The sequence below is a fragment of the Alligator mississippiensis genome, chromosome 1 (assembly GCF_030867095.1).
Source record: "Alligator mississippiensis isolate rAllMis1 chromosome 1, rAllMis1, whole genome shotgun sequence".
Lineage (NCBI taxonomy): Eukaryota > Metazoa > Chordata > Crocodylia > Alligatoridae > Alligator > Alligator mississippiensis.
The window spans coordinates 184,812,679-184,833,739 of NC_081824.1; the positions used below are offsets into that span (position 1 = coordinate 184,812,679).

A 21,061-nucleotide genomic window follows, 5' to 3' on the forward strand; every position below is an offset into this window, starting at 1 on the left:
CTACTTGGTGACAATTTGGGTCTATGTGTAACTAAGGACAGAAATATCAGACTATGAATAGATGATGTAAAATAGGAGTACTTTGTGAATAGCATTATCACCATTGTCATGTCAAAACACTATATTGTGCTTTGTCATTTTCATAAGTGCTATTCTACTGCACATTAAAGCATCACATCAAAAACAGTGCTAATACACTAATACACAGTAGAAATAGGCCACTGTGCATTAAGCATCACTAAAAAGGCATGCATTTGTGCTACTGCATATTAGGGCAGCCTATTCTGAATTTATGTCGTATCTCATATTAGAGGTATTAAATTTAATTTGCACTAGCAAAAGTGCATTCATGCACGTGTAGATGTGCCCAGAGACCACATATTAAATACTTAAGGAAGCTCACTTTCAGAAACATTATAATATGTACTATGATGAATGCCTGCATATCATTGCTAAAAATATCAAAAAGTGCATCATAATATAGCAGTTATTTATCGCTTTCTAGGCAGCCTGTTCCAAATCACTTAAAAGGGAAACTTTTACTTACTTAAAATTACTTAAAAGGGAAACGTGTATAGTGACATTAAGCAACAGTTGTTACGGTAGATTGTCCAAGACCTGGAGAGCTAGAGAGAATGGTAAGGTTTTTCCTGTGTCCAGTAGCCTTAGCAAAGAGTACCCTTGATACTCATTATCATTAGAATTCATCCAAAACATTTTTCCTTGGGAAATATGTTGACTTTTCAGAAGAAATTTTAACAATGTCAGTTGTAACTGACACATTTTGGCCAAACCTGTAAGATTTTGATTTGGAAATGCTGCTCAAGTGTACTTTGAATACTTCCTGTTACTATTGTCTTGCATTGGACAGGCTATCTTATTGGATTACATCTCACATGACACAATTTCATTCCCTCCCTCCCTCCCCCCTGCCTTGAAGAGGAGACAGGTGTATCATGGAGTACCTGGGCATGGCACCTTGTGGGAGATGCTGTCTGGCAGAAAGTTTGACCAAGAGTGGACAATAGGAAGGTTAAGTAATGAAACTACAATTCCCATAAGTTACTCTTGGAGCCTTTCCAAACTAAACTATCATAGTAGTTAGTATATCAATGAAAAATCAGAGCTTAACATGAAATAATTAATAAAGTCAAAAGCTACATTTTCCATTGTGAAACAGTTGTGATGGAAAATTTAATGACTAACTACAGCTGAGTTCTGTTTTTTCTGTCCCGTGAAAAGTGCTACACACTTATGTCTCCAAAGAAACAAGAGATACAAGAGCTGCCCTGATAGATTGTCCAAATGTGTTGGCCTCTCAGACACAATTCAAAACCCATCTGTTTGATTATATTACTGGCAGAAGGCTCAATCGGTTGAGTATGGGGTTTCTCTGTGGGTAACAAACTGCACTGTGGTTGAGTGGGTTACGTCATATTGGTCTGGTGAAGGGAAGAAAAGTCTGACTATCACTCTGGATTATGTGTGTTTTCTAAATCCTGTGCTACTATGCTTTTAAATGTATGTGAAAGGTGGCCATACTTTTGGAAAGTGCCACTTTCAGGAGCATCTTTTATACTGAAATGTAAATAAATGGCAACATTATAAATCATGGAGGAAGATATCACCTTGTTCTCCTCCAGGTGCTTAGAAGATTCTTTGAGGACCTGCTGTATGACTTTTCCTGTTATCAAGGTCCAACTGACTGGTCAGTAATTCCCCAGGTCCTCCTTCTTCCCTTTCTTAAAGATGAGCGCTATACTTGCCCTGTTCCTGTCATCTGTGGCCTCACATGACAACCATGAGTTTCCATGTGTAAGATGCAAGCTGTGGTACCATGGCCAGGCAGTGCCCCGATGCACTGAAAATCTTCTGCATCTGTCTTATTTCACTGTGCCATCAAGTTCATTAAACAAGACCCATCTATTCATCAGCACGGCATGTGTCTCATCAGCTGCAGCCTTTGTTAAGGTGTTCCCTGGCTGAAGCCTGCAAAATTGTTTCCATCTTTCTTCCCCTCAGAATTCCAGTTACCATCCTATGTTGACAGCTACTTGTCACTGGTCCTGGCCCTTATTAGTACACGGATGAAGGTGATTGCACTAGTTCTCAGTAATTCTGTCATCATCTGAAAGGCTTTGAGAATACCACCTAGGGCTTTGCTTCTTTCTACCCCTGTTCCTGCCCTCTCACAATAGGTTTCTCTTCAAGTAGACAAAGCTAGATTTGTTTAAAAGTATTTAGGTGTCTAACAGTGCAGAGGTGTGAGTAGTGGGGTACTTTAAGAGTGTGCTTAATTCGCACTGTCAGGTACCCAGGTTGTAGCTGTATTGGTCTAGAGGAAAAAGCAATCAGGACTCGTGGTAGAGGTGATGTCTTTTATTAGACCAACTAGATTATTTGCAAAAAAAAATCTTTATTTGCAAGCTTTCAGACACAAACACCTTTCTTCAGGCATAGGAGAAAAGATTATAAAAGTTCTCCTGGGTAGAAATTATAGTTTATATTTCATAGAAGAGTTAAAGGTGTGGTAAAATCTCCTGTTTGGAACAGTTCATTTTAGATGCAGATTAGGCTCAGAGAAAAGTTGGAATAGTCTGTTTGCCTCAAAGTTGTTTGGTGGTAAGCAGGATGTGCTCATAGTTCCTTCTGGTTATGGTGTTTCATATTTCACAGAGGAGTAAATAGATGGAAAGCTCTCCTGGGAAGGCATTTCTTATGTGGTGAGGTGTCTCTAAGCTCTGTGGTGAGGCTCTGTGATGATGCAAATTACCTCGAACAATGGCAGGAGCAGGAGCTCAGGTTTCAGGTGGTCAAACTTGCTTCCTCCTTGTAAAATTATGAAGATTTCATTTTAAAAATAGGCTAAAATTCGATGTCTTCGATAAAGCTTGGAATTAAAGATTTTTTTTGCAAAAGTCTGGTTGGTCTAATAAAAGATATCACCTGTACCATGAATCCTGATTGCTTTTTCCTCTAGACCAATATGGCTAGAACCTGGATACTTGACACATGGAAGATACCGAATTTTAGCTGATTTTTTAAAATTGAATCTTCATAATGGAACAAGTGGCATTTAAACACAGCTTTCATGTGGGACACTGTTTAGAACTTGGCACCAAAGGGGGAAAGGGCAAGAAATCCTGTGTTCTGCAGATTTTGCTGCTAATAGATTTTAAGGCTAGAAGGCTTGATTGTGATTAGCTGCTCTGACCTCCTGCCTAGCACAAGCCAGAAAAGGTCACCCAGTATACAGTAATTAACTGTACTGAGCCCAATAACTTGTGAACCTAGAGTTCTGATTGCTGGGCCCTATGCTCTGTCTCCAAGGCTAACCTCCCTTCCTCAGTATGGGCAAAACGCCCAATGGAAAACAAAGGCTCTTCAGAGCAAAGGCTGTCTGTCTTCTAACGTGTAACTGCATAACATCACACCCCAGAGTCTGTCTCTGAGTGTGGCACAGGGTTAGGGGGCCTGTCTAGAGAGGCACCAGCTTCAGAGAATATATTCAAGGCAGGGAAATCTATGGCTTGGGTGCAGCTAGATTCAGGATCTCCCAGCCTGCAGTGACAGGACTACTGCACTACATTTCCTCAGGTCACAGTTTCATCCTGATGCAGAAGAGGAAGCATTTTTAGATCTCAGTTTTTCATTTGTAAGGCAGAAATCCCTTTTCCTGCCCACCTGAGCTTGTGATTGCTTATGCCTGCCCTACCCGTGTTTCAAAACTCCTTTCAAAGAGAACGCAGATGCCGATGCTTATTCTCTGGAGACACTGGCAGGGGCAGGGGCAGGGGCAGGGGCAGGGGCAGGGGCTGGGGTGAATGGGGCCTCAGGGTAGGTTGTGGGATGCTCAGAGCCCGGGAGGCTTGTCCAAGGGTACAGGGGCACTCCCGCCACTGCACACTGTGCACATGCCTCCCAGGTTTGTCTGGAGGGCAGAGGTGGGCTGCTGCTGCGGGCTTTGCCCCACTGCTGCTGTCTAGGGTTTGGCAGTCTAGGGTGGCTGGATAGTTCGTGAGTGGTGGTGTGGGGGGCATGGGTTAGGGGGCTAAAAATCATAGAATCATAGAATCATAGAACTAGGATCGGAAGGGACCTTGTTGATCTTCAAGTCCGACCCCTGCCTGGGCAGGAGGAAAACTGGGCTCAATTGACCCCAGTCAGGTAGGCATCAAGCCGCTTCTTAAAGACCCCCTGGTGTCAGGGGTTGGGGCTAGTAAAAGAGCAGCCCTGGGGCTGGGGCCAGTGGCTGGGCTTTCTAAACCCTGGGGCTGTGCTGGGAACTGTACAGAAGTTCACTTAGATTGGTCTTGTCAGGCCTGATCTAAGTTAGACCACCTCAGAAGCAGGGTTAACTTTGATCAGGTTGGCCATTTTTAGACCAATCTAAACTTCTTGAACTTCTGTACACTTCACAATTAGATCCATAGTTAGGTCAATCTAAGTGTAAGGTCAGCATCTGGGTGAACTAAGTTAGATTGGGTGGCCATTTTTAACCCAATCTATCCTCCCCCTAACCTCCCCCAATGTATGTACCTAGCCTGTCTGCCTGGCAGAGCCCCACCTCCTGGTTAACATGTGGTAACACCTATGCCCTCAGCAGCAGTGCCCAGCTCACTGCCCACACAACCCCACCACAAGGCAAGATACCCAAACCTGACTATAAAGCCCAAACCAAGCAGACACACACTCCTAAAGCTACAAGGCTTCACCCTCCTCTCTCTTTGCTGTGTTCAGGAGGAGAGAAGCAATAACAGCCAGAAGAATGCAGAACACAATTTATGATCAAACACAGAAGCTTGCTTTTACATGGAATGGGGCCTCAGGCACCCAAAACAAAGTAATGAAATGATCTAGGGCAGAGTACGCCCATGGCTTTCCTCCTCTTGCAATGTCCTGCCCCAAGGGCTTTTAGAAATAGCCTCTGTGACATGAGTGGCCACATCTTGGACCTCCTGAGATGTGTCCTTTTCCAGAGTTTGCAGAGCTGGAAGAAGAGAGGGAGACATTAGTGAATGGACACTTCCACCTCAGGGGAACACTGGTCACACATGCTGGCAGTGCCAGACCAAGGTCATCCCTGGGGAACAGGGTCAGGCATGATGTGCAGGTGGGCATTCCACACTGGATGCAGTGTTGCTCCCATCATCTCATCACCAGTGTCTCAAACAGCCACAGACTGTAGTCTCTCTGGGTCCCAAGCTACAGAAATTCTCCCACACAGATATGGCTGTGGCTCCTCCTTTGGGAGCTTCCTGCATTCCCAGCTGAGGGGAGATGCTGGTTCTGCTGGGAACTGAGCAGCTCTGCTGCCCGTGGAAGAAGGTTGAGATTCCCAACAGCTTCCACTGACAAGATTCTCCTGCCTTTCTCACCAGAAACCTCCCCAAGAGCTGACATTGCCAAAGGGATGTCACTGGGCACTCAGACCTGGTGTGGAACAGGCCTGGTTCATGTTGGTTTGCACCTGATGAAGGAACCTAACAGACAGGCTGCTCAGGGGAGGATTGGCAGTGGTACCCAGTGGCTACAACTTTCCCCAGCTTGAGGGACCTCAGGAAGCCAAGGGAGGCCAGAGCCTAGGCAGCTGTGACTGGGGAGGGGCCTGGGCAGGACAGGCAGGAGATGCACAGATTCAGCTCCTCCCTGCTGCTCCAGGGGAATGTGAGCTGCCTGCTCCAGGCAAGGCTCTCGTAGATTATCCTCAGGGCAAAGCGGATACACTAGGCTCCAAAGGAGGAGGATGAGTCAGTCCCTGCTCTTCTCAGCTCCTTCTGGGCTCCAGAAGGGAAGTGCAGGGTCTGGATTTCTGACTTACAGTTCATCAGGTGGGCAACATCTATCCATTTGGCACTCCCTGGGGTAGCATACTCCATAAGGATGCCTAAACACACAACAGGGAGAACAGATCAGCTTCCCATGGTCAGGGCACAAAGAGAACTCAGCTCAGAGGCAGGTCTTTAGCTCCCTTGTACTGTGTTTGCCATCACAGGTGGGTTGAGCCCAACATGTTCACTGTTGGGTCTCATGGTCTGAGTAAAGGGCTGGGAGCCAGGAAGAAAAGGGTAGTCTACAGATAGGCTGCTCCCAATGTCTCTGGTAAATCACAGAAACCTGCCTCTCTCACTGGGCTAGACTGAGGGTGTAAAGGGCACCAGGAGCCTCTTTGCACCCTGAGTACAGTGGCAGGCCAAGCAGGGGGACCCAGCCTTCCCTGACAAGCTGGGGTGGCAGGAACTCCAGCAGCAGGTGGACATGCAGGGGGATGCAGCCTCCTTCCCAGGAGGAAGAGAAGCCCTAGGAGTTTCAAGATGGGCTCAATTGTGCAGGGATCTCTCTGACAGGGCTGCTCCCAGGACCAGGTCCCTGCACTCGGTGGCCCAGGAGGCCCCTGCCCCTTCCTATCTGCCTTCCCCATGAAGTGGTGCTAAGCAATCATGAACTGTGCTGAGTAACCATGTCCCAGACACGTCTCCATTGCTCAGGACTACTAAATCATGGCACAGGGCTTGTCTGTCATGATCCCCAGCCGTACTGTCCGGTTGAATCCCTCTCAACCCCAGTCTTGCAACACTGGGAGCATCATCCTTTCCAAACCCTTTCTGGGGAACCTGAGGCACAGGATGATGAACAGCCTGATCCTGCTCAGCAACAGCTTTACCATTCCTCTTGGGGGTGGAGGGGAGAATGAAAAGGGACCAGGCATCCTCTCTCACACATAAATTTGATGGCTGCCACACAGATCTCTGGCCATGGGCTCGTGTAGTACCTCTGAGCTGCCTGGCAGAGACCCTCCGGAAGAGCAGGTTTTTCTTCACCATAAACTATATTGCCCAGTCCCCTAGCTGCCATCTGCCAAACCAGGTTATTACAGTCTCTGGCTCGCTGATGAAGTACATGAAGCACTGGCTTCATGAGCTTCTGGTCTTCAATGTGGAGGTCACATATAAGCTAAAAGAAATCAATGAGTCCATGAGATCCAGCACAGTCATTCCCCACAGCCCAGCCTTGTAGCAGAAAAGTAACCTATGCCACAGCAGACTCCCACAGAACACCGCGAGGAAGAGCCTCAGCACACAGCGCTCTCCTGTTGGACATGGGGAGGCTTGTCCGCTTAGAGCCAGGCAAATCATGAAGACAGGGGCGTAGTCTAAGCCGGACAGATAATGCCAATATGAGTAGACTGGGACATAGGTTGCTTTAGAGCAGTGTCTTTCTCGGATGCTGGGTGGATATAGAAGATGTACTAGTTAGGACCAAACTCAGAGCTGCTGGCTAGGATGAGGGCTCAGTAGGGGCAGGTCAGTAAGGAAATCCTTGTCTGCCTCTCCTTCTCATATGGCAGAAGTTGTGATGCAGGGACAAGGACAGAAGAGAAACTTCTTAACTGCCTCCAGTGATCCTTCCTCCTAGGAAGGGGACCAGGGGACTCTCCGGGGAAAGAGCACAGCAAACAGCTTGCCTTTTCATCAAACTGCTCATTCTCTAAGGGGCCTTACCTGGCTGATGAAGGCTGTACCAGTAATGTGCAGCTTTTCAGTTGTGGAACTGACCTACTGCAGGACCTGCCCTATGAATTCGGGTGTTATAATGCCCAATGGGAGCAGAGATCTGCAAGAGGAAACCACTAGTTCTGGGACTGGTTGGGCACTGCCAAAACACAGTTGCTCTGAGGTGGCAACTCTCATCTCTTGGCGCACAAGATCCATGTCTCCAGTCCCACACAACCCTGTGGGTTCGGCACAGAAAGTTCCCCCTCCACCACTCATCCCACTGCCTAGAGCACAGATGCAATCCTGGCCAGCTGGCACACCCCCTCATGGTGCATCTGGGGGCTCTCAAGGAGTGGCCAAGTTCCCTCTTTGCAGAGGGCTGCAGCCACTTCCTCCCCAAGGCCCTTAGATATGGCACAGGCCAGGGCCTCCATAGAAAGCCTGGGAAGAAAGAAGGCCCAGATTTACAGCCTGTAATGAGATGCTGCAGCCAGAGCAGAACCAAAACTCCCTGTCACTGGGGAGGTCCATTACTCAGACACTTGCTGCGCAAGGCAGGCAGCGCAGATCAGACTGATGTGGACATTTTTTCTCATGCCTTGTAATCCCCTGACAGGGACAGGGAGGGCAGGGCCTTGCACGAATCAGTGCTGGAACCAGAAGAGTTGCATGGATGCTCTCCCAAGCCAAATGCACTATGTAAAGAATTGGGCAGCCATTTTTCTCTCCCTACAAAGACAAAGGCCACATGTAACAAGAACACCTTGCAGGCCTCATCATCTCTGTCCTGTAGCCTGGGTGACTTAACAGAGAGAGCTGCAGTGCCACGCTGAGCCATGGATGTTGGGGCAGGGGCAGGGGAGAGTTTGTGACCAGTAGGAACTGCGGTAGCAGATGTATTGTGCCAAGGGTCTCCTCATGCATTTGGCTGTAAGGAGTCCCTGGGAACAATGCATCAGGAAGGATGCTGCAGGTCCTGCATGTGAAGGTGGTGGCTTTGCCTGCTGTGCTCTCGGCAGGTGTTTGTGGCACCATGAACAACCTGATGGATGGGGCCTGGACCCAAACAGCTGTGAGTGCTGAGGCGCTCAGCTCAGTCATGGTGGTGGCTCTGCTGGGCTGGGTGAGCCCTAAAGCAGGACCTTAGGGCCCATTTTCCAGCAAACATGTAGGTGCCTTTAAACTCTCCAGCACCTGCCCAGGGAGGTGGGTGTGCATGTGGATTATGCACACAGAACTGGTACTTTCAGGCTGGGCAATAGGGCTCATGTCTCCTCTCCCACAGCTAACTGAAAGATGTGAGAAATACACAATCTTTCTCTGTGTGAACAACAGATGTAGTTGCCTCAGTGCCTGAAAGGGGCTGCTGATCCATTAACCTGGGACATGAAAAATGTGAGTAGTAGAAACTGTGCTCCCCTCTGTATCACCGGAGACCTGATGTGGAGCACATCCCCTGGGAGAGGGCATTACCAGGGAGAATAGCCACTGCCAAGCTGTTCTTCTCAAGGGTTTACAGGGGGAGAAAGTGTGAGAAGTCCCCCAGCTCCATTACCTGCACTTTACTCATGGCAGCACCAAAGTCCTCCAGTGTGCCCAGGGTGAGGTCCAGGTGGCCCTTGGCTGAGAATGCCAGGATGGTCAAGACTTGCTGGAACCCAAGAAATGCATTGGTGAGTGAGCAGAACCGTCTGGCTGACAGACCCAAGAGTCCTCCCCATCTCCCCTGATACTAGAACTGCCCATCTGACCTGGAACAAGTGAGAGGGCTGTCCGAGGCAAAGGACAAGGGAAGGCCATGAAGCAAACCAGCCTTAGACACAGAGCAACAGAGAAGTGAGGACAAGGGAAGACCTGTCCATGTCTGGAGAGAACAGGGTCCTCACCTCTCTCAAGCTTCCATGCAATCTGTGATCTTCAGAGATTTCTGGAGCTGGGATTTCACATGGGCAACATCCTGGCAAGAGTCCAATGTGGTATCAAGTGCCTTAGATAGGAAATTCTGAAAGAAGGAGACCAACATCACCAAAGAGCTGGGGACACAACACCCTGCTGGTCAGGACAAGAACAGTCCAGAAACACAACCATCCCTAGGAAGGATCAAGAGAGTCCAGCCCCAGCACCCATGCACCTAATACCTGGCCCCACTCTCTGCAGGGAAATGGCAGCTAAAGGCAGAGAAAGATCCCCTCTGAGCAGCTCCCTTTGGGCCAGAGAATAGAGCAGAGAACCAAAGATGCCTTTGATCAAGAAAATAGAATGGGAAGGCACAAACTCTGGAGAGAAACTCTCTGCTTCCTTCCTGCCACAGCACCATGAAACAGCTGCAGAAACCCAGCCATTGCCAAGAGCATGCACCTTCTCCAGGGAGGAGCAGGCATAACTGCCTGTCTGCTGCTGCAGCCCCAGGCTCAGCTGACTGTTCCAGGCATCGTCATCAATGGTCTTCAGTGTCATGTTCAGGGACTGAGGGGACAAGTGAATGGAAGCAAAGGGTTGGGTGCATGGGCTGAGTCTCTGTCCTCCTTCTCTGCTGTGCCCTTTCTAGAACCCAAGTCTCACAGGGAGAGGACTCCTTTGGAGAACTCTACAGATGGGCACCCTAGGATCTTCCTGCTTCTTGCTCCCCCCTCCTCATGTCTGCCCAAGGATCCTTCACAACTCTTGACACCAGTGGACAGAAATTTGGAGGAGATTGTGCCAAGAAACCTGTCCACTGGAGAGAGATTGTGCAGAGGATGGAGGATGGATCAAGTCAGGAAGGTACTAGGAGCACTACAACTGGCATCTCCAACTGCCAGGGACTTCAGTGCTTTCTTGTGTTGGGCTTGCATTGTGATAGGACCTGGGAATTGCAGAAGCCCTATAGCAAGGCCTCATCTCCTTCCATTTCTTGAGCTCAAAGACTGTATGGAAAGGCTGGATGATCCCAAATGTCACCTCTGGAGGTCAATCTAAACTCAAGGAGACTGGCAAACCTTCCAAGTTGGAGTTTTGCTGGGTTATTGACTTTCATCACCTTATTTCCCTGAGGCATGAGGGAACCCTCCCTTCCCAGACAGCCCTACTCAGTTTGGCTGGCTGCAACAGTTCTGAGAGCCATCCTGTACCTTCAGCAGTATGTGCTCCTGCCATATATTGTCCTGGGAGATCTCAGGATTTCCTGAAAGTGGAAGGCAAACAAGAAGGATGTCACTGCCATAGGCACTGAAGAAGAGTCCTAGCTGTCTCCCTGGGCATTGGTTCTTTGGAAGCTCCTGAATCTGCACCTGGTCACCTCCTGGGATCCCAAGGTCACAGGCCTTGTGCTCTAGTACATATCATGTTGGCATGTCTGGAAGTTGTGCACAACCAGTCCCTGCAGAACTGATCATAAGGGGAATGGAGGGTGCTCAGCACCTCACGGATATGCTCAGCACAGCACAGTACAGGACTGGGCTTCATAGAAGGGTAAAGTGCACAGAGTTTTCCTCTGGCAACAGAAACCTCCCAAGCATGCAGGGAACTGCAGGAGAGCAGTTGCTCTGGTGGAACCCTTCACGGGCAAACCCTGCCCTGGGTCCCATAAGTCTTAATGTTGTCAAGCCCCTGGATTTGACCCCTGTGACAAAGAGTAGAAGCTGTGAAGCATGCAATGCTGCAGAAGGGGAATGGTACCACAGGGGGTTCCAGCAGGCTGCAACCTTCCCCCAACCCTTCTGTTCTGCAAAGATCATTGTGCTCCTCCTTTGCTTGCTACCTTCAATGGTCATGAGCAGAATGGGAATCTTGATCCTCCACTGCTCTCCAACAGCAAGGTGGATTGTGCGGTGCAGAGCCCACAGTTCCCACAGGGCAGAATGTGCATGGCTGCTGTCAGCCAAGGCTGAGGTGACCACCTGACAGCAAGCAAGAAAGAGGGGCTCAGCTCTGGAGTGGGGCTCCCTGGCTTTCTTTAGGAGGGAAACTGACCTCCCCCATACACAGCCAGAGCATTCAGCAATTAGACACAGGCTGATGTGCTGTGCTTGGCTGATCCTGCAGGCCCCTTCACAGGCTGCAAAGCAGGGGCAGAGCCTGGCTTTGCTCTGCAAAGGGAAGGGAACTCTGCCAACACAGGGCAGCTGTGAGTGTGGGAAGAGACAGAGCATATTTCTCCAGCTAAGGCTACAGGCATGGGTGCCCCACAACACTGACCCTCCCCAAATCTCTGACAGGTACCTTTTCAGGGCTACTCACCAGGAGTCACACCAGCAGCCCCTGGGCCTTAGGAAGTTTGGCTGGAAAGAGAAAGAGAGCATGGCCATGTGGGGCTACTTTGGAACAGGGTGATGCTGCTTCAAGCCTGTCCATTCCCAGTGTGCCCACCCATGAATACTGTGGAAGCTGGGCACAACTGGCACTTTCATGGCACCTTCCATGTCTGGATCTCAAGGAGCTTTACCAAGGAGCTTTCACTCCCAGCCCATCTGTGAGGCAGGCACTGCTCAGGCATCATTGGATGAGTGGGGAAGCTGAAGCAGAAAGGCCCTGGGATTCCCCTATGGCACAGCATAAATCTGGGGCAGCTCTGGGTTGGGGGAGCCCACACTGCCTGGTTCCCCCTCCCAGGTTATAATGACCCAACTGTCTCTCCTGCCTTTGGGCCTCCTTGCTATGGATGGAAGAGGCTGAAGATTTTCTAAGAGGCAGTTGGAGCTGGTTCATCCCACAGGAATCCAGATCCCAAACCTCCTTTGCTGGGGTCCATGCAAGCCAGTTCTTCTTCCTCCCACTGCGGTTGCTTGGCCAGGTCCCTGAGGCATCAGCACAGGGAGGGTCAGAGTGCAGCTGTACTGAGCTGGCATTATGTACTCCAGCAGCCGGGGCCACAAGACCTAGGCAGAGGACCCAGTCAGCTTGGACTCAGTGCTCTGGGTTAGAATACAAGGAAGTTGAGGGGAATGGGACTTAATGGTGGGGGTCTACTACAGACCACCCAACCAAGGGGAAGAGCTAGACCAGGAACTCTTAAATCAGCTCACAGAGGTAGTTAGGTCAAAGGAGGTGGTCATCATGGGTGACCTGAACTTTCCAGACATCTGCTGGGAAGAGCAGTCAGCCAGGTCTGACCAGTCACGTAGGTTCCTAGCCGAGATACAGGACTTCCATCTAACCCAGGAGGTGCATAGCCCCACCAGGGGAGACACCTTGTTGGATCTGGTCCTGGCCACAGGCAACAACTTGGTGAGGGGTCTGCAGGTGCTCGACCACCTGAGCGACAGTGAGCATCGCCTGCTGGAATTTACCATCCAGCGCAAGGTGGCAAAGGCCTGCAGCAAGGCAGCAGCCCTGGACTTCAGGAGGGCGGATTTCAATGAGGTAAGGAGAATAGTTGGGGAGGTAAGGTACTGAGGTCCCAGAGGGGAGGGGAGTCGGGTGTCCAGGAAGAGTGATCGTTCCTTAAGGAGACGATCCTCCAAGCCCAAAGGGAGGTAATACCAATGTGGATCAAAGGGGGCAAGAGGGAGCAAAAGCCCCCACGGCTCTCCAAAAGCATACGGGAATGTCTCCTAGCTAAAAAGGAGGCGTACATCCAATGGAAGGGAGGGGTCATCACCAGGGAGGACTATACCTCGGTTGCTTGGGGCTGTAGGGAGGTGGTCAGGAAGGCCAATGCGGAGATGGAACTGGGACTAGCTACTCAGATCAAGGACAACAAGAAGTTTTTACCCCCCTTTTTAAATACATAGCGGGTAAAAAGAAGGTACTGGGTAATGTGGGGCCTCTGCAGGACATGCTAGGAAATCTGGTCGTCACACCAGACAGCAAAGTTAACCTATTTAAAAGGTCCAGACCATAAGCAAGAGGGATCCTGATTTCCAAGTCCCTTTAGCAGCATGGCTGCTCTTGGCTGGAACTCACACCACAGGGTTGATTATTCTGGTCCTGGCTTGCTATGAAAAAAGGATTTGCGTGGACCCTCCCATCAGTTGAGCTGGACTGAGAGGAGACAAGGAGGCCACCACCTGTTTTCTTCTTCTTGGGCAAACAGAGAGGTTGCCAGCAGAGTGGGGCTTTGCACCACCGTGAGCTGGGTCTGTCTGGCTAATGGGACTTGGACCTGCTGGACCTCAGGATGAGCGGTACAGGATTGACTTCCCCTTACCTGGGTGTGCAGGGCAAAGCAGATGCTCTCAAGTTTCCCACTGGGGAGAGGGACCTGAAAATCATAGGCCACCTCCAAGATCTGGCTCAGACTCTGCAACAGAAGGTTAAAGTCAAAGGGAGGGTTAGAGAGGAGAACTGTGGAGTGAGCAAGAGCAGAAAATTAGGATGTGAGAAAAAGTACCTCACTGCCCCATGCTTAGTGCTTTACTGCTTTGGTGCTGGAAGTTTCTACATTTGCAACTCTAACTACACCATGCTGTGCTGTTTGAGCCCCTGCCCAGCACCCTGAATACACCCCACCTGAATTACCACTCTCTGGAGGTTTATATTCCTTCCAAAGAGTGCCAGAATGAGAGTGGGTCCCACAGCCCATGGGTGTCGTAGGCCCTAAAAGTGACCGCAGAGTCAGAACCAGCTGGCATCTGCCCACACAGCCCCCAGTTCACAGGACAAGGGAGCACAGAGCTGAAGTAGGATTTTCCCCTCAGGTAAACCTGTGCTGCTTCAGGGGGTTGCCCAGGTGCAAACAAAACCAGAGTGCGCCCTGTCTCACCCAGGAGAAACACACTCCACAGGCAGTGGGGTGGTAGCCATCCACTTTTATAACCCATAGCAGGGAGCCCCAAATCTCCATGTTTTAAACTGCCAGGTCCTGACCATAATCCCTGCACTCCACAAGAGACAACCTCCAATCCTCCCTACTCTGTGGAGCTATGAGAGGCTAAACCCAGAGGGAGCAGAGAAAAACTCAGCTGGAAGGAGCAGTGCAGTGGTTCATTTCTTTTGTCTTCCCTTATCAGACTTCCCAGAAAATGGAAGCAGCATTCCCAACATGACCATGATCTACAGACCCAGCCACTGTGAGTTTAGCCTCCAAGGGTAAGAGAGGCCTATTTGTTAAGGAGTCTTGAATTGCACCAGGAAAGCCCCAAGACAGCTATGAAGTTCTTAGGGCAAGTCATATATGCACATACATGTGCCAGTGCGCACACCAATCCATACAGAAAAGGGTCAATGCTGGTTTCCCAGACAGCATCTCACCATGGTGACGTGAAGATTGTCAACCCTTCTCTCATACTACTGCAGGAGACAGGAGAGCCTCTCAAAAACAGTATCACGATACCTCTCATGGTGGAGAAGGAGGCTCATTGTGGGTCCCAGCACCTTGACTGCAGTCTGTTGCAGCTGCAGAGAAGGAAGGCAGGACTGAGTCCCTCTGACAGACTTTCTGGGAGGTTGCTCTGGATCAGAAAAAGGCACACCTTTTCTCCTTCTCAGGTCAGCAGCATCCTTGGTCCATCATTGGACCAGCTCTGTCTGCATAGTTCCCACCTATGACAGCTGGGAGGGACTGTGGGATATGGCCCTGGGGCTGGCTCATGGATCACACCTCCCCACTGTGCTGATGTGCCCAGATTAATGTGTAGAGAGAGTGAACTCCTCCTTCCTGCCATCTCCTGGGGCACCGAAGGAGTCAAGAAGTCTGCGGGCCAATGAGAGGTAAAGTACTGCTCAACCTGGTACTGGCACCTGGCGACGACCTAATCAGTGACCTAATGATTGAAGGGAAGCTGGGTGACAGTGACCACGAGCTGCCCACCTTCACCATCTGCCATACAGCTGGCAAGTCAGTCAGTAAAACAGATGTCCTCAAGCTGACTTTGACAAGCTAAGAAGGCTTGTCAGTGAGGCCCTAAAGGGCCACAACCCAAAGGGGAGGGGAGTTCAGGATGAGTGGTTGCTCCTCAAGGGAGCAATCTTGGATGCACAAGCAAAGACTATCCCATCTCGGAGGAAAGGCAGCAAAAGGGCACAGCAGCCCCCTCAACTCTCCAGGGAACTAGCAGACCTCCTGTGTCTTAAAACGATGACCTACAAAGGATGGAGGACTGGATCCACCACCAAGGAGGAATATGCTGCTCTGGTCCAGACCTGCAGAGACCAAACCAGGAAAGCCAAGGCTGCGATGGAACTCCAGCTAGCTACAAATATCAAGGACAATAAGAAGTCCTTTTTTAGATATGTGGGGAGCCAGAGGAAAACCAAGGGCAACATTGGACCCCAGCTAAACCAGATGGGACAACTGACAACCAATGCCCATGAAAAAGCAAACTTGCTAAATGGGTACTTTGCGTCAGTTTTTCACCAGTCCCATGGAATGCCCCTGCCCACTGTGGGTCAGGGAGGCCCACGTGAGGGAGATTCCTTACCCTCCATCAAAGCTGACCTTGACAGGCTGGATGCCTTCAAGTCAGCTGGCCCTGACGGTTTACACCCAAGGGTACTCAAGGAGTTGGCAAGCATCATATCTCAGCCCCTGGCATGGATCTTTGAGAACTCCTGGTGCTCTGGTGAAGTGCCCGAAGATTGGAAGAAGGCCAATGTCATGTCTATCTTCAAGAAAGGGAGGAAAGTAGATCCGGAAAACTATAGGCCCATCAGCCTGACCTCTATCCTGGGGAAGGTTTTGGAAAAGATTATCAAAGAGGCCATCCTTAACAGACTAGCTGATGGCAATATCCTGAGGGATAACCAGCACAGGTTTGTTATGAGTAGGTCTTGCTTGACCAATCTCATTTCCTTTTACAACCAGGTGACCTATCACCTGGACAAGGGAGAAGAGATTGATGTCATATATCTTGACTTTAATAAAGCCTTCTATCTGGTATGCTGTGATCACCTCTTGGCAAAACTAGCTAACTGCAGCCTCGACCTCACCATGATCCACTGGCTGGGGAATTGGCTCCACGGTAGGACCCAGAGGGTGGTGGTTGATGGAAGTCAATTGTTGTGGTGCCCTGTGACCAGTGGGGTCCCTCAAGACTCTGTCCTAGGGCCTATACTTTTTAACATCTTCAACAATGATGTAGATACTGGTGTTAGCAGTGGGCTGGCCAAGTTCATCGATGACACCAAACTCTGGGGTAAAGCATCCACACCTGAGGACAGGAGGGTGATCCAGGCAGATCTTGACAGGCTCATGAAATGGGCAGATGAGAACCTGATGGTGTTCAACACTGAAAAATGCAAGGTTCTCCACCTTGGGAGGAAAAACCTGCAGCATCCTAATAGGCTTGGCAGTGCTACACTGGTTAGCACTATGGATGAAAGGGACTTGGGGGTCATGATTGACCACAAGATGAACATGAGCCTTCAATGTGATGCTGCAGCTAGTAAAGTGAGCAAAATGCTGGCTTGCATCCATAGATGCTTCTCAAGCAAATCCCAGGATGTCATTCTCCCCTTGTACTCAGCCTTGGTGAGGCCATAGCTGGAGTACTGCGTCCAGTTTTGGGCTCCACAATTCAAAAAGAATGTGGAGAAGCTTATGGAACTCAAGAGCCATGAGACTCTTTAGCCTGGAAAAGTGCAGGCTCAGGGGTGATCTGGTGGCCGCCTATAAGTTTATCAGGGGTGTTCACCAGGATCTGGGGGAACATCTGTTCACCAGAGTGCTCCAAGGGATGACAAGGTCGAATGGTCACAAACTCCACCGCGACCAATTCAGACTGGACATAAGGAAGAACTTCTTTACTGTCTGAGCCCCCAAGGTTTGGAATAGACTGCTGCTGAAGGTGGTTCAAGCACCCACTTTGAATGCCTTCAAGACACATTTGGATGTTTATCTTGCTTGGATCCTATGATCCCTGCTGACTTCCTGCCCCTGGGGCAGGGGGCTGGACTCAATGATCCTCCCGGGTTCCTTCCAGCCCAAATGTCTATGAAAGACTATGAAAGATATGAGCCCCTGAAACTGGCTCTTCTCTGCCAGGACTGCACAGACAGACAGACATAGTGACACATGACAGTTGTGCTACAGAGCTAGAAAGACAGCAGCTCTCATCTCTGAGTCCTTGCTGCTCAGCCAGCTGCTGCTCATGAGGTTAAAGAAAGGGAGAAAATGGAAACAGTAGTCGGCTGCCCAACAGGTGGGGAACGGGCTCTTGTCCCTGATCTGGAATTTCATGTTGGCAGCCCGGGCAAAGCCTCCCATGACTGCAGGGGGGAGAAAAGACAAGACGTTTGCACAGGAACATTGGAGTGAGCAGGTGCTGCTGCAGCAGCAGGACATGCAGGCCTGGTGGTCATGACAATGTCCTGGCAGCCTCTGTGCTGCTTGGGGCAGATGGAGTATTTGGGACAGGTGAAGCAGGCACCAGGGGCTACAATTAGGATTCAATCTGCTCCATTTGCCCCAGAGCCTAGAGACAGCTCCAACCTTTTGATGGCTCCTGGGAAATGCTCTGCAAGAGTCATAAAGGGCCCAACCTGCTCACTGCTCAGAACCTCCAACCAGCCAAGGGAGGAAGGGTTCTCCACTTGTGTTTGAATCAGGCCCAGGAAACGCAGTGGAGGCCCCGCTTACCAGTGTGGGATGCTCCAGTGGGGCCCAGGCTCTGTGTTAGGCCCACTGGGGGCACCTGCAGGAGGGGCTGGCACTCCCTATTTCGTCTGGTTGGTCTCCATCAGCCTCAGCACAAAACGCAATTTGCTAAGTGTCAGCACGTGGAAGGGCTCAGACCTCAGTGCTGCAGGCGGAGGGAGGATACATTGTGCAGTTAGAGACATTCCTGTCCATCTTCATCCCTCACTCTAAGGAACATGCTGGGTGAGCAGCACAAAGGGGCTTTTAAGATGTCAGAGAAACCCCACAGTGATCTCCCCTATGTAGGGCAAGCCTCTGCCTGCTGCCCCTCCAGTGCCCAGATGCAGGGGAGGAGGAGGAAGTGGAGAGTCCTGCCCACTGATTTCCACTCCTTCCTGTTCCGAAGGCCCTTCCAGCTGTTACAGAAGTTAGTGCTGGCACCTTAGAGCCAGGAGCTAGACTCTTCAGGTCCCAAATCCAGCTCAGTTGTGATAGCCCCATTGGACAGAGTGGTATTTATCCCCTCCCTCCACAATCTCTGATCAGAACTCAGAAGCAAGGGAGGCAATGCTGTACCATAGGCTGAGGCCAAGTCGCCCAGTGTAATCAGGAAGAAAATTGGAGGGAGCTCCGTGATGCCCACGTAACTCTGCAGCTCATACATCACCCAATTGTAAAAGGTACCAGCAAGTGCCACAAGGGTTTTTCCTGCAGTCAGCTGCAGTTCATCATTTTTTTGCTAGAATAAAAAAAGAAAACTGGAGCAGATGCCTGATGCACAGTTTATACAATGGTAAGGCAGGCTGGGGATAAAGTTGCCTCCTCTGAAAGGGAGGAAGAATGATGCACTAGCCTCAGCTTCTCCAGTAGCCCTGTGTTTGGCCACTCCCTTAAATCCATTGTATCCTTGGGTAACCCTTGGCTGCAAGCACACTGTCTCCCCCACCCCCAGCAGCCACACACTGTAATAGCTGTTCCTGAATTCACTAAGTCCCCCTAATAATTCCTTGCATGAGATCCCTCACTCATAAATGCCAACTGAAACACTGGGATGAACAATATTTCGGCTCTGGTTGTCTGGCCACCTGCAGAATTCACCTGGGCTGTAGGACAACTTCATCATGGACCAATAAACTTCTTGGACAAAGCAGTCCCCAGCAAAGCACCTATGCACTCTGGTCTTTCTCAGCAGAGGAGCTGCCCCACATTTCAGAGGAGCTCAATGCTGGGCTGAATTGTGTCTGTGCTCTCCAGAAACATCTGGAGGAGATCTATCTTGAGCAAGACTGCAGCCTCTAACCAGGGTCCATGCAGCAGATACACCATACGCTCAAGCTACATTGGACCAAGCAAACTAGGCATAGATTAAGGTTTTTTGAGGAGAAGCTGGGCGGAGCTCACTCACCTGGGTCTCCCTCATGTCTTCGGAGGCCAAGTAGATGATCCTCCTGACAAGGCTCCTATCCAGGCCCTGTGTGTCCCCCTGCAAGACTTTCTCCAGGCTGGAGTAAATAGTTACTCTTGTCTTCTGGGAACACACCAGGAAAGAGAACAATGGGTTTCCTTTGGGACCAATGACAGATCATCCAGGACTGTGAAGTTGGACATCAGCTACACAGGGATTGCTCTACAGCCACCCTGAGGGAGAACTTGCTCTCTGGACAGGAACACAACCCAGGGTGTCTTGGGTTTGTCCTTTCATACAGATGTTCACAGCTGGCACTAACAAAGGAGGAGTGTCAGGCACTGTCAGGGCACAATGTAACAGACTGGTGGGAGACACAGAAATACGATCAGAAAAGCAGTCAGATGCATCACAGGCACTGTCACCACTTTGCAATGTGGAGGTGGGAGTGACTGACACATGTTTCCTTCAGAGAGGAGGTCACTGGGGAGTAACAAGGAGCTGCAGGGTGATACTGAGCAGCAAATTTAGCAGGAGTTTGCTGGGCAAGATGCTGCCAAAAACCATTGTGTGATTGGTTCTGATACTGAATGAAGAAAGTTGTTGAAATACTTGTGAACAAGGTTCCCCTAACCCAGTGGAGTCATACTTGGATGACAGCAAATCAGGTGGGGAAAGATTGTTGCCCAGGGTCTAGATGGAGACTCAGCACCCTTGGCTGTATCCCCTGTTCTTTTCATGACTTGCTGGGGGACAGTGGGCAAGTCACTTCACTTCCTGGGCTACAAGGCTGGGACTTTCCAGGTTCACAAGGCTGCTGGAAAACTATATTTCATATCTCAGTGCTGTGAGATACTTGGAGGAAGATGCTTAAGAGGCTCACAGAATTATCTGCAGGGTGAGGGCTTGTTTGAATGTGGCTTATACCATATCTACCCTTCACTGGGGAGGGGGAGATGATGCCCATATGAGTATGCTCTGATATCACAGTGACATCACAATATAACAAGGGCATGTTGTATTGTGACCTTTAATAGGAGAGGAGGAATGGAAAAGACACAGAAGATGGGCAAGGACCAGTTTTAGTTGGGGTCCCACCCTGCACAGTCCTGAAAGGAAATGCTTAGACCATCTGTGTGATACAGAGCCATTGCCCTACCTCCTCCTGTTGGAGTCTCTCCAGCAGAAGGCTCACAGTAATGTCAGGCTCCATGTCTGCCTGGCCAAACCCTGGGCCAAGATTGCCCTGAGCTTGGTCCATCAGGCACCAGAGGCATCGCTAGTGGTAAAACCTGCAATGGAGGAAAAGGATTCTGTTAATTTCTGCGTGAGAAATCACATTGGGCTCGTTCATCACCACCCACTAGCAGCTCTGTTGGTGCCAAACCCTATGGCCTGGCTACAAAGGAAAGGTTTCCTAGTACACCAACAATGGGAGAGCTCTCTAGGCCAGCCTTCTGGGCTGAGGAAGCTGGCACTGCCAAAGAGGCACTTTCCTTAGTGCAATTTAGTTCTGCCAAAAAGCCCTTCTTTGTCAGGATGGGGATGATCTCTGGTGTCAGCCAGCATCAGAAGGTAAAAATCTATAATCAGTAGTCCCATGTGCAATGGCCACAGCTGTACCAACCAAAGGGGTGAAAGTGGACTTGGTCAGGGAGAAGAAGA

The 21,061-nt window shown here is 50.1% G+C and overlaps 1 long non-coding RNA gene across 2 annotated transcripts; it reads right to left on the bottom strand.

Moving 5' to 3' along the window:
* Positions 1-2,426: 2,426 nt before the first annotated feature.
* Positions 2,427-19,704, bottom strand: LOC132245305 (uncharacterized). Of its 2 annotated transcripts, XR_009457141.1 has the most exons (8): positions 19,397-19,704; positions 13,624-13,716; positions 11,715-11,755; positions 10,607-10,659; positions 9,383-9,498; positions 9,052-9,147; positions 5,822-5,887; positions 2,427-4,990 (listed from the first exon to the last, which is right to left on the bottom strand). It is a non-coding gene; the product is annotated as an uncharacterized LOC132245305 (long non-coding RNA). The 2 variants fall into 2 exon arrangements; XR_009457135.1 differs by having other exon boundaries at positions 2,427-5,887.
* Between the last annotated feature and the right edge of the window lie 1,357 nt (positions 19,705-21,061).